Here is an 18454-nt window from a genome sequence, read left to right as displayed (position 1 = left end):
AATCATCTGCCAAGCTTAGCAAGAATTCATCCAGCACAGTATAGTACAAACCGTTTTTTATATATTGTTGACTGCTCTTCAGAACATCATATGCAGACGACTGATCCTGTGTGCCAGAAACAAAGAGCTCTGCCAGCTTGGAGTATATTTTGTTTGTTCTTTGTGGCCTTGCTGGTTTGCAGTGCTGAGGTCAACTTTTGCTACTGCCTGAGGGGAAAAGGCAATTTCAGGTTCCTTGGCTATGTGTTCAGCTTCCTCACATAACTCCTTCCATTTGCTTTCAGATGATCTCATTTCTTTAGAAGCAGGAGTATTGCTTGCTACTAATTCCAAGGAACTAGATAAATTCTGGCTTTAATTTTGCAGTTCTTCTGAAGCACTGTTTAAAATTTGAAGATCTATTCCTTTTTGCTGAGGTTCTTAATTTTTCAAAAATTATTCAGTCTCTGCAGGAGGTCCTTGGCAGTGCAAATACAGCTGTTATTAGATTTACAAAGAATTTTCTGAAGTGGAAGTCTTGCACCATTTATATCCTAAAACAAAAACAAAAACATATCACTTTCAACTGACCGACTGTAGTGAGGCGGATTGGCCGCCCACAAACCCAGAGGGGGAGGGGCCCCTCACTGAACCCTGGTGGGCAGAGCCAGGCCACGCTCAACCCTCCAGCCGGAAGTCAGTGGGCGGGACAGGAAGTACAAAAGTCGGGCTGGAAAACTCAATTGGGGCCCAGGTGCTGGAGGCACCAGAGGCTTCCTGCAAGCTCCCGAGCTGGGAGGCTGCCACAGACCCTGAGGAATCTGCGGAGTGGCCAGGGCCATTTAGAGACCCAAACACGGAGGAGCTGCAAGCCCTGACAGAGGCCCTCTTCTCCAACAACATGGACGACCCTCTACAGAGCCAGGTACGCCCTGAGGGAGAGTTAATAAGTGGCCCAGAGGTAGCCGACCCCTGTCTGGCTGCAACACTGTCAGCAAGTGAGTCAGTGTGGTGTGCTCAGGATCCCCGCTGACCCAGTGGCAGACCGCTCTGGCACTGCTAGGGCCCTGCTGGGACGCAGGGGAGTGGATGGGCCTGCGTCCCCCCCTGCCAACCCAATCCGTGGGTGGCAATCTCCCCCTCTCTTAGGCAAGAAGCCTGCACTTGTTGGCCCTCCGCTACAGTTAGGAGGCTCGACTGTTTTGCTGCACAGCCTGAGTGCAGGCCTGAGCCAGAGACTCTTTGCTGCCCTGCCCTCACCAGGGGCTGGGCTCTGTAACTTTGTTTGTCGTTTGGCCCTGATCACAGACCCGTGCTCTCATCTCCCATCGCCCCGCAGATTCCCCATGCCAGGCGACCTCCCAGGCATTTGTCCTCCAAAGAGAATAACACAGCCAGTAAGTACCCAATAAAGATTACCAAGATAGTGAACTTATTTTTACATTTCCTTTGGGTTTCTTAGGTATGTTTGAGTTAAATTTACCACTCCTGTATTTGAACAGTATGAGAGCCTCTGATGAAAGGTGTTCTGTAAATGCCAAGTACTATTATTTTTAGCCTCTTATTCTGCCATTCCCCTACCTAGATTAAATATTAGACATTGACTGAAAGTCAATGCCCGTGGACATTCTCACAGAAAATAGAAATCCATTCCATTCTTGCCACTTTTGGCAAGGCAGCAATTTGATTCAGTGACATGATTGTGAGATTCATGATGCACATAAGGACATCTGAAACACGCTTGGATTTTATACTGGGATCCCCCTGGATGAAAGGGACTTGAAGCTAGTGTAACCAGATAACAAGTGTGAAAAATTGGAACAATTTTTTCTCTGGGGTGGGGATATAGGTGCTGTGATGCACGGCTAGAAGTGGTTAAATATCCTGCAAAATAAATAACCCTCAAAAGACATGTGGGGAGATAATGTTTGTGTTTTTGTGTGTTTACATATGTATGAGTAGGGTTGACAATGTAACCAACAGTCCCTGTCTATGCTGTATTCTGATAATTCAGAGGTCAAAAGAACATCCTATCATTTAAATGAATTGTAAACATGGGATATCTTGGTATTCATCTCTCTTTGAAATGTACTGTGAATGGAGGAGGAACAAGCAAATGGCCTTATGTTAATTCGTATAGCTAAGTACCAGTGATGGACCTCCTTCAAAGTCATCCTAATTACCTTTTGTTCCCTGAGGAACTCCAACTTGTCAAAAGATATGAAATTGTATAAAAGATCTTTGGGTCTTGATTCTGTCATTTCAGATCTACTTGGACTTCATCGGGAGAATTTTGAGTTGCAAGACCGAGATCCCAGTTATGCTGGTACACCCTGAATATGATATTTGGACATCGGACTATAACCTATGAACTATTTCTGAAAGAACTCTTTGCAACTACAAATCTCACCATCTCTGCTATGAATCTGCACCTCAATGAATTGAATTCATGCCTGGATGTATATTGATCTTTTAACCATACTCTCTCTTTAGTTTTTTAATAAATTTTAGTTTAGTTAATAAGAATTGGCTGTGTTGGGGCCTTGAGGTGCTACCTCCAGACTATAAATGTCATAATAAATGTTGTGTTTTATGTTTCACAATAATGCCCTAGAACTAGGGAAGGTGAGTGTGACAGTGGGGAATACTGGGATTGTGGAGATGACCTTGGAAACTGCAGAGTGTTGTGCCCTCAGTTTCCACCCTAGCTCCTGATTTTTAACAAATATTGGAGCAGAAGGAATTTTTGTTGGTTGTGGTGGTGATGGAGTACTAATTATGTCTCTATTTAAAATGTAGTAGCTTACACTATCAACTAGAATTGGTACAATGGGCTAAATTCTGCCCTCAGTTACACAACTCTAACCCCACACGGGTTGCATGGTTGTAATTGAAGGAAGGATTTAGCCATCAAACTCTTAACTCTGTAACAGTTGTCCAACACCAACCAGGTCTGGGTACTGCTGGGAGAGGCACCCAAGAAAGGAATTCTATCTTCCTGGTATTTGCCTACTATATCAGGGGTGGGGGTGGTAAGCCGAAAACGGTATCTATTATTTTACCATTGCCACATGCAGATATATTAATGTGAAAGTTGCCACACATTGGGGTATTTTCAGCTCAATCACTTCAGAAAAACAAAGTGTAGCTTGTTTTTTATGAATGCTATAGTGGGTATAGTCCAGCTGTAACCAGTATTTCCTTTAAGCAGATACTACTCTCCAGTCTAACCAGTTAGGGCTGATGCTAGTTAACTCAACTTGACTGATGCTGCACTGTAGTGATTAGGCCCTTCCCATTAGCAGCTGCCTCTTGGAAGGGCAATCAAATACAGTGAAGTTCTGGAACAGCCTCACAATAGGAGTTGCTGGGACAAGCAACTTAATTTTAAGAGAGAGCTGGACAAATTTATTAGTGGGATTGTATGATGTGGTTGGTTAGGGGTGCTGACTTCACAGCCCTGAGCGTCCCTTCTGGTTCATGTTTTATGTTCCTAAAATATCATGCTTAAGGGCTTCAGCTGGTCACCTGCAGGGATTCCCCTCTCCCGCCCCCCATTGTATTCTGGTGTTTATCTCCTTCCTCTAAAGCATCAGAGATGGCCATGGCTGGAGATGGGACACTGGATGAGGTGGGCCCTGCTCTCAGGTGTTACTGAGAATTTTCTGATGTGCTTAGCCAGCTGGCTCTTGCTCACATGCTCAGGGTCTAACTGACCACCATATGTGGAGTTGGGAAGGCATCTTCCCCAGGTCAGATTGGCAGTGAGCTGGGGGCGGGAGGGGGTTGCCTTCCTCTGCAGCATGTGGTGCAGTTCTTGTGTTAGAATCATCAGGGTATATCTTATGAACTCAATTCCTTGCCATGCCTGGTGCACCTCCGCGCCTCCTATTCTCTGCCTGTGACAGTTTAATCTCTTGAGGGATTTAATACTTTGGTCTAATTTCAGTTGTTGGGTTTAATGCCTGGGTGTTGGTGGCCTGTGATATACAGCAGGTCAGACTAGATGATCTGGTTGTCGCTTCTGGCCTCAAAGTCTGACATTTGGGCCTGAAGATTTTCTATTTCTAACCAAAGATGATTTTTAAAATTAATTGAGTGGTTTGATAAAATAGAACACCTAAAAAGGGAAATGGCATTCTTCCTTCCAAAGCGCACACCTTCCTTAAATCATAAACAAAACAGTCTACGGTATTCTACAGTAATGGCCCAAAATACTACAGAGACACTATTGTAAACTATAGTGTTGTGGATCATGACAGTGTAAAAGAAAAAAAAAAAGGGTTAAGTTGCCATTTAAGTATCAAAAACAAAGCATCTGTTAAGCTAAATCTTAGCCTAATATTGCTGAGCCTGTAAAAGCAGGGCTCACATCAAAAGCAAATAAAAACAGCAAAACAGTCAGTGTGACCCAGCCTTAAAATAGCAATAATTAAAAACAAAAATTAAAAAAAGCGAAACTTAACATAAACAAACTGCAAATGTTTTAAATTAATCCATGCCACTAAAATGTATAAATGCTTGTGTAATATTGCTTGTACTTTAAAAAAACTAAGGCAAAGATGCTCTCTGTCAGCTGTGTTCTTCCCTTGCAATTGCATGTCCTAAATAAAGCTGTCTCTAATTTTATTGCTTCCAACCTAAAAGTAAAGTTTGTTTCTTCCACAATATTTGGTGCCGTGTGACTGGGATGGCTACGCCCGGCTGAGGCAGTGACCACTACTACAGACCGTTCCCCTTCGAACCCCAGGCGTCAAGAGACCTTTTGAAATCTCTGCTGGGGTGTCGGAGGAGGACTGACCGTGGGGCCGTCTGTCCCTTTGGGCTCACGCCATGCGAACTTTTGCTTATGCAACAAGATCAGACGCAGAACAGTGTTGGGGAATTGGTTGCCCCATGTAAGGTCAGTAATATGCGTATGCGGAACTGGGAAATGCGTTGTTGCCCCAGGGTAAGCCAATGTGTGGCTTAGGTCAGACCTATTGAGTTGAGGGGTTGGGGTAATGCCCTCAAAAAAGAACACACGTGTGTTCAGTCCGGACTAAGGGGTTGTGATGACGCCCTCAGGTTAAAAAAAAAAAAAAAAGGGAGAGAAAAAAACCCGATGCATCGTAGTAGAAATTTCCTATAAATTAAAAAAAGCCAACCCCCCCCCACCAACCAAGAAAAAGCTTCCCCCCCAAAACCAACCAAACAAAAAAACAAAACAAAACAAAAAAAACATAGCTAGCAAGCTTAGTCCAAAAATAAAATGCTGGCCCTGTTCAAAGGCGCTGCTCACAGCTAAAAATTGGCTAACAAAAAAAAAAAAAAAAAAAAAAAAAAGGGGGACTTAAATATGCCCAAGCAGCTGTAAAATCTGCAAAACACTGCCAAGCATTAATAAAATGTGTTAGGTTTCTTTTCTCAGAAATAAAAAAAGTGCTACCCAAAAACCCTAGCAGCCCTGCCACTCCTTGAAACCAAAAAATTGGATCTATGTAAAGGTCCACCAACAAAAAACTGCTTTGGCTCCACGCTAAAAAGGCCCTTACCAAGTCGTGCTAACTACCAACACCGCTGTAAAGTGCCAAAAACTAACTGCCTGGACCCATGTTTCTCACTGCAAAAAAAAAACCCTCTGCCTCAAAATAATTCCACTCCTACTATTAATCAGCCTGTCTCTCCTTCTAGTATTTCTTTTCCTCCTAAACAGCAAAAGAGAAAAACAAGGTAATGTGCTAGTAACCTCTCCCTTGTCCACTGACGAAGCTAACCTGAATTCAGTATTGCTACAAAAACCAAAGCACTACAGGGTAATGTGCTGGTGACCTCTCCCCTTTATAATGCTAAGCCACAATTGCTTAAAAAAAAAAAAAAATACTAGCTCCGCTAAAATTGTCAAAGTCCAAAAATTCCTAACTCCAAAAAATATTATTAACTAACCCTAAAAAAAAAAATACAAAAAATTATACACTGGCAAAAAAAAACCTTGTAAAACCCATGCTTAGGAATGTGGTATTAATTAAATGTTGGGGTTTATTCTACAGGCTGCGCCCTGTGTTTTTAAATAAGTACCTTCTGCATGTATTGCCCTCCCTAATTAAATTTTAAATAACAAATACCAAAGGCACCTTGTTGCCACTACTCCCGCCATCTCCTCCATTACACTATTACCCCTGTAATACATCCAAATACAATCAATGCCATATATCTAATAAAACCCAATGGCCAAAGCCTTCACACTTTAGTAATTTATTTAAATATTGTTTACAAAAATTATTTTTAAAGTTCAAAATATCCCATATAAGCAAACAATTAAATAAAAAAAACTAATCAAAACAAATAAAAATATATAACATCACTACAAATAAGCTTCAAAATTTAAAATTAAAGTTTTATAATGGGGTTAATAGAATGACCAAACAAAAAGTGTATCGTATATAAAAAAAGTCCTTATTGTTTTGGTTACCCAATTAATAAATAACCAAACTCATACTCAGAGTATGTTCTGCTACTAAAAATTTTACATGTACTAAAATAATCCCAGTAACTAATAATTTAACCTGTATCATATTACAAAATACCCCTTCCTATGCTATTAATGTTAATGCCTCTCAAAAGTACCTAAAAATATTTAAACAATAAATATAATATAATGCTATCCCCCCAAAAAATATACTAAAATATCAAATAACAATAATTAATGCCACATTAAAAATTGTAAAATTTACCCTGTCCCTATCCAGCTTTCAAATCACTTTCATGTATCTAAATCGCTCAAAGGGGCTGCTATTTGGCTAGCACAGCAAAAAGCCCAGGTCTCCTCTTAAAAAAAAAAAGAAGCTTAGCTAAACACTTATAAAATGGTGCAAATAGTGTACAGCAATTTGAAATATTCTTAAGGGCCAACAACATAATAAAAAATTAAAGCAACTAAAAAAAGCCACTGGTCTTATTACTAAAGGACAGCTAACCCAAGTGCAAGCTACAGTTGGTAAATTACATGTTATTTCTGCCCTTAGTTTAATAACCCAAAAGCTGTTAACAAAAATAATATTAAAAATCACTAAGGCAAAAAAAAATTGCAATAAAATCTAGCATGTTCAAAAATTCAAAATTTCCTAAATGACCAACTAATGGCCGTTCAAAATAATCTCAAGCAGCAAGCGTGGCCCACTGCCCTTACTAGTGCTTCAAAAATGCCATCTAATTTGTGGCCATAAAAACATACTTAAAATTTTCAAAATAAATGTACAAGTACTCGCAGTGCTCCTTCCAAACATAGGGGCCAATAGGAGAGGCGTAGGCTCCCACATACCAAATCCTGCCAAGCCCATAAAAAAAATGCATGTAAAATTAAATAGTTCACCATAATATCTAAAAAATTTCACCATAACCGCAAAAAATCACATTATTTATTGGCCTGCAAACAAGTCCTACAATCAAACCTTAGGTATCAAATTCTTTTAATTGAACCACTTTAATATCTAACCAATTTCAAAATTTGCGCTTACTCCTACCAAAGGTTCAAAAAATTTCTAACTTGCAGGGTCAAATCCATGTGCTTCAAAATATATATTAAATAAAAAAACATGTTTTTCATACAGCCTATAAAGTGTTTACTTTATGTACTAATTATAATGTAATGTGCTATATAACTAAGGCAGTAAAACAACCCCAGCATATTATTACAATAAAAACATTAATGGGTGTATTGCTTTTATTTAGTCTAAAAATATGTTGTTGTTGTTGTTGTAATAAATGTAATAACAAAAATGTCTTTCATGTTCATACTAATCATGCATTATTGTTATATCCAGTTAAAACTTATAAGGCTAATTCTAATCCTCCTAAGCTAAAAACAAAAATACAAAGCTTAATGCAATTAAAAATTTAAACATGTTTAGCTATGCTAAAAAAAGCACAAAAGGGGGAGTGTAAAAGCAAAAAAATGGGGGGGGGGGTTAAATTGCCATTTAAGTATAAAAAACAAAGCAAATATTAAGCTAAGTCTTAGCCTAATATCGCAGAACCTATAAAAGCAAAGCTCACATCAAAAGAAAATAAAAACAGCAAAATAATCAATGTAACCCAGCCTTAAAACAGCAATATTTAAAAACAAAAATACAAAATACAAAAATAAGCAAAACATAAAATAAACAAACTACAAATGTTTTTAATTAATACATGCCACTAAACTATATAAATGCTTGTGTAATATTGCTTGTACTTTAAAAATCTAAAACAAAAATGCTCTCTGTCAGCTACGTTCTTCCCTTACAATTGCATGTCCTAAATAAAGCTGTCTCTAATTTTATTGCTTCCAACCTAAAAATAAAGTTTTTCTTCCACAACAGTTAAATACGGAAGCTTTATTTATAAGCTTATGTCCGTTCTAGTTACCATCGCATTTATTTCAGTCCACTACTATCAGTTCTGTTCACCTTTTAAATAATTGTGGTCATCTTTTATTTATAAAGGAGGTTTAAAAAAATAATGCAATTTGCTTTGACTTTCCCTGGTCTTCTACCAAGTGATAAGTGGGGCCCTTATATCTCACTGGGTTACTGCAGGAATTATTTGCCAACTCTTCCCTTTCTCCTCCTCTCACTTTCCCTTTGCTTCCCTGGTTTTTACTTTTTAAAGTTGCTTATTAACATAACAGCTGGTCAAAAATTTTCAGATAGAACATTTTCCCATCATAAAATGCCATTTCATCAAAATCTAAACTTTCTGTGGGACTGTGTCAACCCTGACAACATTTTATTTTGGGGGGAAAAGCATTTTGATAATGCTGAATAACGTGTATTTACAATGCTTAGCACAATGTGGCTCCAGTCTTGGCTGGGGCGTCTACACACAAAAAGAGCAGAACCTCTGTTTTACAAACTAATTGGGGACTGAGGAGTTCATAACATTGAAAAGGTCACAAAATTGAATATCTCGAACTGACAGTAGGTACAGTGTGAGTTGCAGCATGGTGCACTGCATCACTTTCTTCTTGTTCTTCAAACCACAGCAAAACATTTTCCAACACACTGAAGGCCTCAAAATGTGAAGGGATGTCAACTTGCTCTTCATCAGATCACATTCATGCTGTGATTTTCTACTTCCTCCCCCCAGTCGGGGGGTGGGGAGGAGGAGGAGGAAATGATCCTGTAACTGGTTGTTCGTCAGATTGGTGGTCATAAAATCAAGGTTCTACTGTAATAGTAAAATGGCCTGATTTTCTGATGTGCCAAGCACCCAACAACTCCTCGAGATTTCAAATAAGAGTCGTGGGTGCTTAGCAGCTTCAAACTTTTGGTCAAGACCTTCCTATTTAATTCTGCTTATATTCTTATATGGCATTCATTGCTATGGTATCTGAGTTCAACCATGAGCACAGCTAAACCGATGGCCAGGTCTACTCTTGAAAAGTCTTTGCCAGTAAAGCTATCCCACTATACTACACCGGCAAAACGCTCCTAGTGCGGATGCAGGAGTTGTTCCTGTTCCCACTGAAATGACAAAAATTCCATTGACTCCATTGGGATTAACACAGTTTGGGGCTTGGGACAATCATGTATTTGTGCTTCTCACCTTTCCCCCCGGCTAATCTACAGACACAGACATCTGAGCTATGGAAGCCAAGGAGTTAATAAACTCTTAGGAAGAGTCAGTCCCTGTCACAATGTGTTTTGTACAATGCCTAGCATAAAAAAATAATGTAATGGTAATGAGAGCGTGGGGCCCTAGAAATAAACAGACTTGAGGTGTAGGGTTTTGAGCAACATTGAAGTCTAGCTGGAAAGTAAAAGGTAATGGTGGTGGGGGGGGGTGAAGAAAGCGATGGGAAATGTTGCCTTTTCTTTCAAAGGGAATTGTATCATTTTACCCTGAACCTTGTGGGGGGGGAATGAAAAGAGGAATCATCACCAAGTGCCCATGCCTGAACACCTTAATCAGGCAAAACTACCACTGGTTTCCCTGACTTTCCAAAAACCTTGGGCGCTCAGATTCCAGCATGATGAGGATGATATCAGCACCCAGATGGAGGGGAAGATAATTATGGGATTTTGTTTTTGCACAGTGGAAAGGGGTGGGGAGCCACAGGGTACCCTAAGGTCTGCATAAGTTTTCCCTTAGTAACTGATAGACGTCCCTACAAGTGTGGTGAAGAATCTGAGCTTTGGGGTGTTTTTCTGAATCAACTCTCTGAACTTTTTAGGAGACATTTAATCTCATTTAAGCAGGAAAGAACGACAATTGGAGGCTTTAGTCCTTTTACCCATTTCTGGTCCACACAGCGGCATGTCTTCACCAGAAATGGTTTTCTTCTTTTGGTCGGGGGGTAACTGTGGGGAAGGAATCACTGATAGGAGATGTGGAAAGGGGGCCCCAGAGCATTACCTTGAAACCTGATCCTTCGGTACATGGAGGAAGGGAAACAAGGTAGCTGAAAACTGGGCGGCGGGAAGCAGCCTGCTGTTTATAAGGGGCAGGGTAAAGCGGGCACTGAGGTTTAGGAAGAGCAGCGTCTGGGACACACCACCCCGGGGAGTCTGCCTTGGTTAGGGAGTGAAGGCAGGTGTGGGCACTCCGCAGTCACCCCCGCTCTGGGAGCAGCGCAGGGAGCAGCGGGCAGGTGAGGCTCAGAACCGCTGGGACGGGGACAGTCTCCTGCTGAGGAATCTCTCCCATCCCCCGAGACAGGCTTTACCGAGCTGCCTCCACAGTCACACCCCCCCGCCCCGGGCAGGAGGCCGCCTGGGGTCGGCCCAGGGCTGAGCGATGGGGAAGCACCAGCCGCTCTGGCGCCAGCGGCGTGTCCGAGCAAACCCCTCGCCCAGCCCCTCCGCGCTACTCGCTCTCCTCCCACGGGGGCTCAGCGGCGCTCCCCGGCCGCCGCACTCGGGCAGCGGGGCACCTTCCCCGGCAGGATCGGGGCCGCGTCTCTGGGGGCTGCGCGCTCCATGGCCAATGGCAGCTCGGAGTGACACGCACCAAGGGAGCCCTGGCCGCTGGGACTGAAAGCAAAGGGATCGTGGCCACTGCGGGGGGCGGAGGTGAAAGTAACCGGGTCCGATCCTGTCCGGGACCAGACAGGTGTAGTGTATGAAACTGCTCTGGGTAGGACTGTGTTACTGGTAGCAGTTACCGATAGGTAATGGGTTATAAGAAACTGCTATTGTAGTAAACTGCTACCCGATGTAGCAGATGCCTACAGGTAGCAGTTTCTTGCACTGTAGTATATGTGAAATTGCTAAGTGTAGAAATGTGCTATCTGTAGCAGTTATTTATACTTATAGATTGTAAGAAACAGCTTTTGTAAAAAGATGCTACTTCCCTCATAGGTCAGGTTTTCTAGACCTTATTTTTTCCCCCCTTCTCTGGACTCTCTCCAATTTTTACTACAGTTGAGACCTAATCAGCGCAGAGTAGAGTGGATATCCCAGAGTGATGTTCTGTTTTTTGGAATAGATCCCTTTCCACAGTACTGATATCCAGCTTGTGGTCCACTGTGACCCCCAGACCTCTTTCTGCAGTCGTCCTTCCTAGGAAGTCATTTCCCATTTAGTATGTGTGCAGCTTGTTATCATTCACAAACTTAATAATTGTACTCTCTATGCCATTATCTCAATCACTGATTCAGATTTTGAATAGAAACTTATCCAGAACTGATCCTTAGAGAGACCCATTTGCTATGCCCTTTCAGCCTGACTCAGCCCTTTCAGCCTGTGAATCACTGATAACTACTGTCGGAACTGTTTTCCAACTAGTTTTGCACCCATCTTATTTTAGCTCCATCTAGGTTGCATTTCCATCGTTTGTTTATGAGAAGGTCCTGGGAGACCTGTAACACTGCAATCTGATGAAGCTAATTCCTACAGATAGCAGTTTCTCACACCGTAGGTATGTGAGACTGCTGTCTGTAGGGCCAGGTCTACACTACCGCGGTAGTTTGACGGCTGGCAATCGAAGTTCCGGGTTTGATTTATCGCGTCTGGTCTGGACGCGATAAATCGATCCCGGAAGCGCTCGCCGTCGACTGCGGTACTCCAGCTCGGCGAGAGAAGTACCGCGGAGTCGACGGGGAGCCTGCCTGCCGCGTGTGGACCGCGTCTGAACCGCGGTAAGTTCGAACTAAGGTATGTCGACTTCAGCTACGTTATTCACGTAGCTGAAGTTGCGTACTTAGTTCGAATTTGGGGGTTAGTGTAGACCAGGCCTAGCAGTTAGCTACATCTGATGGCCTTTGTATAGCACTATCATTCAGAGGTTCCTATTGCACACAGTTCCTGGGGTAATCTTTATGTGTTTGTGCATTCCTTCAATAAGCCACTAACATTGTCTGGCCTCATCTAACAGAGTATAAGAACATAAGAATGGCCATACTGGGTCAGACCAAAGGTCCATCCAGCCCAGTAATCTGTCTACCGACAGTGGTCAATGCCCGGTGCCACAGAGGGAGTGAACCTAACAGGTAATGATCAAGTGATATCTCTCGTGCCGTCCATCACCACCCTCTGACAAACAGAGGCTAGGGACACCATTCCTTATCCATCCTGGCTAATAGCCATTATGGACTTAACCTCCATGAATTTATCCAGTTCTCTTTTAAACCCTGTTATAGTCCTAGCCTTCACAACCTCCTCAGGCAAGGAGTTCCACAAGTTGACTGTGCACTGTGTGAAGAAGAACTTCCTTTTATTTGTTTTAAACCTGCTGCCCATTAATTTCATTTGGTGGCCCCTTGTTCTTATATTATGGGAACAAGTAAATAACTTTTCCTTATTCACTTTCTCCACATCACTCATGATTTTATATACTTCTATCATACTCCCCCTTAGGCTAGGTCTACACTGCAGCGGGGGTCCGACCTAAGATACGCAACTTCAGCTACGTGAATACCGTAGCTGAAGTTGCGTATTTTAGGTCGGCTTACCTAGCGGTGAGGACGCGGGAAAGTCGACCGCTGCCGCGCTGCCGCCGACTCCGCTGCTGCCTCCTGCCGAGGTGGATTTCCGGAGTCGACGGCAGAGCGATCAGGGATCGATTTTACCGCGCCTTCACTAGACGCGGTAAGCCGATCCCCGATAAACCGATTGCTACCCGCCGGATCGGCGGGTAGTGAAGACGAAGCCTTAGTCTCCTCTTTTCCAAGCTGAAAAGTCCTATCCTCTTTAATCTCTCCTCATATGGGATCCATTCCAAACCCCTAATTATTTCAGTTGCCCTTCTCTGAACCTTTTCTAATGCCAGTATATCTTTTTTGTGATGAGGAGACCACATCTGTACGCAGTTGTCAAGATGTGGCGTACCATGGATTTATACAAGGGCAATAAGATATTCTCCTTCTTATTCTTTATCCCCTTTTTAATGATTCCTAACATCCTGTTTGCTTTTTTGACTGCCGCTGCACACGCATGGCCGTCTTCAGAGAACTATCCACGATGGCTCCAAGATCTTTTTCCTGATTAGTTGTAGCTAAATTGGCCCCCATCATATTGTATGTATAGTTGGGATTATTTTTCCCAATGTGCATTACTTTACTTTTATCCACATTAAATTTCATTTGCCATTTTGTTGCCCAATCACTTAGTTTTGTGAGATCTTTTTGAAGTTCTTCACAGTTTCCTTTGGTCTTAACTATCTTGAGCAGTTTAGTATCATCTGCAAACTTTGCCACCTCACTTTTTACCCCTTTCTCCAGATCATTTATGAATAAATTTAATAGGATTGGTCCTAGGACTGACCCTTGGGGAACACCACTAGTTATCCCTCTCCATTCTGAAAATTTACCATTTATCCCTACCCTTTGTTCCCTGTCTTTTAACCAGTTCTCAATCCTTGAAAGGATCTTCCCTCTTATCCCATGACAACTTAATTTACGTAAGAGCCTTTGGTGAGGGACCTTGTCAAAGGCTTTCTGGAAATCTAAGTACACTATGTCCACTGGATCCCCCTTGTCCACATGTTTGTTGACCACTTCAAAGAACTCTAATAGATTAGTAAGACACAATTTCCCTTTACAGAAACCATGTTGACTTATTCCCAACAATTTATGTTCTTCTATGTGTCTGACAATTTTATTCTTTACGATTGTTTCAACTAATTTGCCCGGTACTGATGTTAGACTTACCGGTCTGTAATTGCCAGGATCACCTCTTTTTAAATATTGGCGTTACATTAGCTATCTTCCAGTCATTGGGTACAGAAGCTGATTTAAAGGACAGGTTACAAACCATAGTTAGTAGTTCTGCAATTTCACATTTGAGTTCTTTCAGAACTCTTGGGTCAATGCCATCTGGTCCTAGTGACTTGTTATTGTTAAGTTTATCAATTAATTCCAAAACCACCTCTAGTGACACCTCAGTCTGTGACAATTCCTCAGATTTGTCACCTACAAAAGCTGGCTCAGGTTTGGGAATCTCCCTAACATCCTCAGCTGTGAAGACTGAAGCAAAGAATACATTTAGTTTCTCTGCCATTACTTTATCATCTTTAAGTGCTCCTTTTGTATCTCAATCGTCCAGGGGCCCCATTGGTTGTTTAGCAGTCTTCCTGCTTCTGATGTACTTAAGACATTTTGTTATTACCTTTTGAGTTTTTGGCTAGCTGTTCTTCAAACTTCTTTTTGGCTTTTCTTATTACATTTTTACACTTAATTTGGCAGTGTTTATGCTCCTTTCTATTTACCTCACTAGAATTGACTTCCACTTTTTAAAAGTTGCTTTTTTATCTCTCACTGCTTCTTTTACATGGTTGTTAAGCCACGGTGGCTCTTTTTTAGTTCTTTTACCGTGTTTTTTAATTTGGGGTATACATTTCAGTTGGGCCTCTGTTATGGTGTCTTTTGAAAAGTGTCCATGCAGCTTGCAGGGATTTCACTCTAGTCACTGTACCTTTTAATTTCTGTTTAACTAACCCCCTCATTTTTGCATAGTTCCCCTTTCTGAAATTAAATGCCACAGTGGTGGGCTGTTGCGGTGTTCTTCCCACCACAGGAATGTTAAAAGTTATTATATTATGGTCACTATTTCCACGCGGTCCTGTTATAGTTACGTCTTGGACCATATCCTGCGCTCCACTCAGGACTAAATCGAGTGTTCCTGTACCACCTGCTCCAAGAAGCAGTCCTTTAAAGTATCGAGAAATGTTGTTTCTGCATTTCGTCCTGAGGTGACATGTTCCCAGTCAATATGGGAATAATTGAAATCCCCCATTATTATTGAGTTCTTAATTTTGATCGCCTCTCTAATCTCCCTCAGCATTTCATCGTCACTATCACTGTCCTGGTCAGGTGGTTGATAATAGATCCCTCATGTTATATTCTTCTTAGAGCATGAAATTACTATCCATAGAGATTCTATGGAACATGCTGATTCACTTAAGATTTTTACTTCATTTGAAATACAGAGACACATTTGAAATACAGAGACATGGTAAATATTTCTATCCTCAGATACAAATGTTACATGCATACAGGTTGGATAAACACTGTCAATAGGTCTTCAGTTTTGCAATGATATCCCACATCAGCCATCTTGCATAAAGTATATATTAGCTATGTCATATCCATATCATAAGCATATTTTCATAAAGAATGTAGAGTATAATGTCACATCCCACATGTATGTTTGCTGATCTGCAAACAGTAAAGGAGCATGCACCTTTGGGTGCAAACGCTCATGACAATAGTGCAGAGCCATGCAAGTTCCATGATTCTGTGTGAGATGGCAGACAGTGAGGAGGGCCAGGCAGCTTAGTGGGTTTAGAAAAAAAGGTGTAAACATTATGTATACATTTATGTATGGGATACATATAAAATTAGTGGATGGTTAACAATGCATTATAAGAAGTGGGATCCCATGGCCACAACCACCCCTGTCTGACGTGTCTGGTACCCAGCATACACTGCCAAAACAAAGCTTCCCAAAATACAGTGGGATATCTATTCATGGTGCACCTCACTCTGACTCTATACAAGTGCTTCTGGTGAGTACCCTGACTGCTGAGACAAGGAGTCCAGGAGGCATGCACACAAGTGACGTAGTGACTCTATGCTGACATAAGTTGAGTTAACCCACATTTAAAGTGTAGATATGGCCTTAGGTATATTAAATGTTTGGGAGAGATAACAGGAACTGTATGAGGGTAGACTAAGATTCATTCAGGTGTTTAGGTTCAAGGCATTGGAACTGGCCTTACTGCACCCTACAGGCTCAAGAACAAAGAAGCACATAAAAAAAATCATTTATTTATTAAAATTTCTTGACTCGAGGGTGTATAACTCATGCTGGGAGTGGACAATGGGATGGTTCACTGAGTCATTGCCTCGTCTGATCATTCCCAAATTAGCACCTGGCATTGGCCACTGTCACAAGACAGGATACTAGATTAGGCGGACTATTGGTGTGACCCACGATGGCAGTAATTACAATAGATTTTTTTCCAGGGAGAAAGACGTTATAGGAGATAATATACTGCCTTTATTGAATATTTGAGAATTAAGTTGTACACAGTGGCATGCGGAAAAACACTAAGGGCTAGACTGAGAGGCAAAATAACAGTTGCAAAAATGCAATCCCCATTGGTGGATTGACTCAACACAAACTTTTGACACTAGACCAGAAATTCAGTCAGCTCTAAAATGAGAAGAAAAAATTACATTTAAAAATTCAGGGAATTCAGGGAATCCCAGCAACAGATAAGACAACTGCTAGGAGACTCTATACCAGTGTTTACCAAACTTGGGACGCCACTTGTGTAGGGAAAACCCCTGGCGGGCCGAGCCGGTTTGTTTACCTGCCCCATCCGCAGGTTCGGCCGATCGTGGCTCTCACTGGCTGCGGTTTGCTCCAGGGGCTTTCCCTTCACAAGCGGCGTCCCAAGTTTGGGAAACACTGCTCTATGCAATCTGATACTACACTGGCAAGTTAAAGTGCTCTAACTTGCTGGCTCAGGGGTGTGAAAAATCACCCCCCCCCCATCACAGCAAGTTTGAGTGCTTTAAAGCGCTAGTGTGGACAGGCTCGGTTCCCAGTGCTCGGAGCTAATCCCCTCATCGAGGCAGATTACCGGGAGCACTGGTACCCGCAGCAGCGCTTTGAACTTTGTAGTGTAGACATAGCCTCAGTAGGTTAGATCAGACAAAGAGGAGTTGCATTGACTAGGCATTGGGATGCCTATGCCTTTAAGAACCCAGCCCTGGGAAGCCGATGCTGAGAGGTGCTGTCTGTGAGAGAGGAAATAAAAAAAGCCCATTTCCCCCGACCATTTTTGCAAACACGGGTGTCTCAATGCCACTGGGGTAACTGTTACCCCTGTGCCCCTGCCTGTGCCGGGTTTTGCCCTCTGTCACCCTCTGCCAGCACCTCACCCCGAGCTTAACTCCTGATCCTCCCCCCAGCCCTGATTTTCCCTTTAGCCCCTTTCCTAATGCTGCATCCAGCTACTTGACCCTCCGACCAGTAAATTTCCACCCCCTTCTCACACCCTGGCCACCCCCCTCCTCCAAAGACCCTTTGCCACTTTTTAACCTGTCAAAAGCAAACCGCAGAATCTTACGGCTAATAAGGGCAGGGTGAAGGGCAGTGGCTTCAGCAGATGTACTGAGCATGCTCAGTACACCGTAAGTAGCACACTACTATGGAGAGCACTTTAATACACTACATCCGCCGCCGCTGCCACTGCTACCGCAACAGAGCTCCGGGCCCTTTAAATCTCCGCCAGAGCCTCGAGCCCTGGTGTAGCGGCAGCAGCTGGGATCCCCCGGGGCTCCGTCGGTGATTTAAAGGGCCCGGGGCTCCGCTGCGGCCGGCAGCCCCTGGCCCTTTAAATCACTGCCAGAGCCCCACTGCCGCTACCCCAGGGCTCCGACAGCGGGGCTCGGGCGTTGATTTAAAGGGCCCAGGGCGGTAGCGGTGGGCGGCCGGGAGCTTCTGGCCCTTTAAATCACCCTGGGAGCCCTGGAGCCCTGGGAAAGCAGGAGGAAGTCTATGAATAGCTCAGCTTTTCCCATCATGTGGGAGAGACCAGTTGGGAAGCAGAGGGGAGAGCAGTGCTGCCTGCAGTCTGCCAGCACAGCACTTCCAGGCCCAGCAACTGGCCTAACTTGTAACTCCAGCCTGCAGAAAAGCCCCAGGAGGGGACAATCCTTGTGTCGCCACCTGCCAGCAACCGGAGGAGATAGCCTGTCTCTCCTGCCATTTACTGCTTCCAGCCTGCCTGCCCTGCAGCCAGCTCACACCAGATCCGGGATTTTAGAACCCATGGGTTCCAAGCTTTAACGACTGTCAGCACTGTGTCAGAAGGGAGTGGGTAGTTAGTCCATTTCCAGTGATCCCTAGGCAGGACCTGCTTGCCTGAATCAGCCTCCTGACCACTCAGCCAGAAATGGAACCTGAGGGGGTATCCTGTATTAGGTCATGGCTACACTTGTAAATGTAGAGCGCTTTGAGTTAAACCAGCCTTCGGAGACCACAGTAGGGAAAGCGCTGCATTCTGT

Source organism: Emys orbicularis, chromosome 2 (assembly GCF_028017835.1).
Source record: "Emys orbicularis isolate rEmyOrb1 chromosome 2, rEmyOrb1.hap1, whole genome shotgun sequence".
Taxonomy (NCBI): Eukaryota; Metazoa; Chordata; order Testudines; family Emydidae; genus Emys; species Emys orbicularis.
This window is presented reverse-complemented; position numbering follows the sequence as displayed.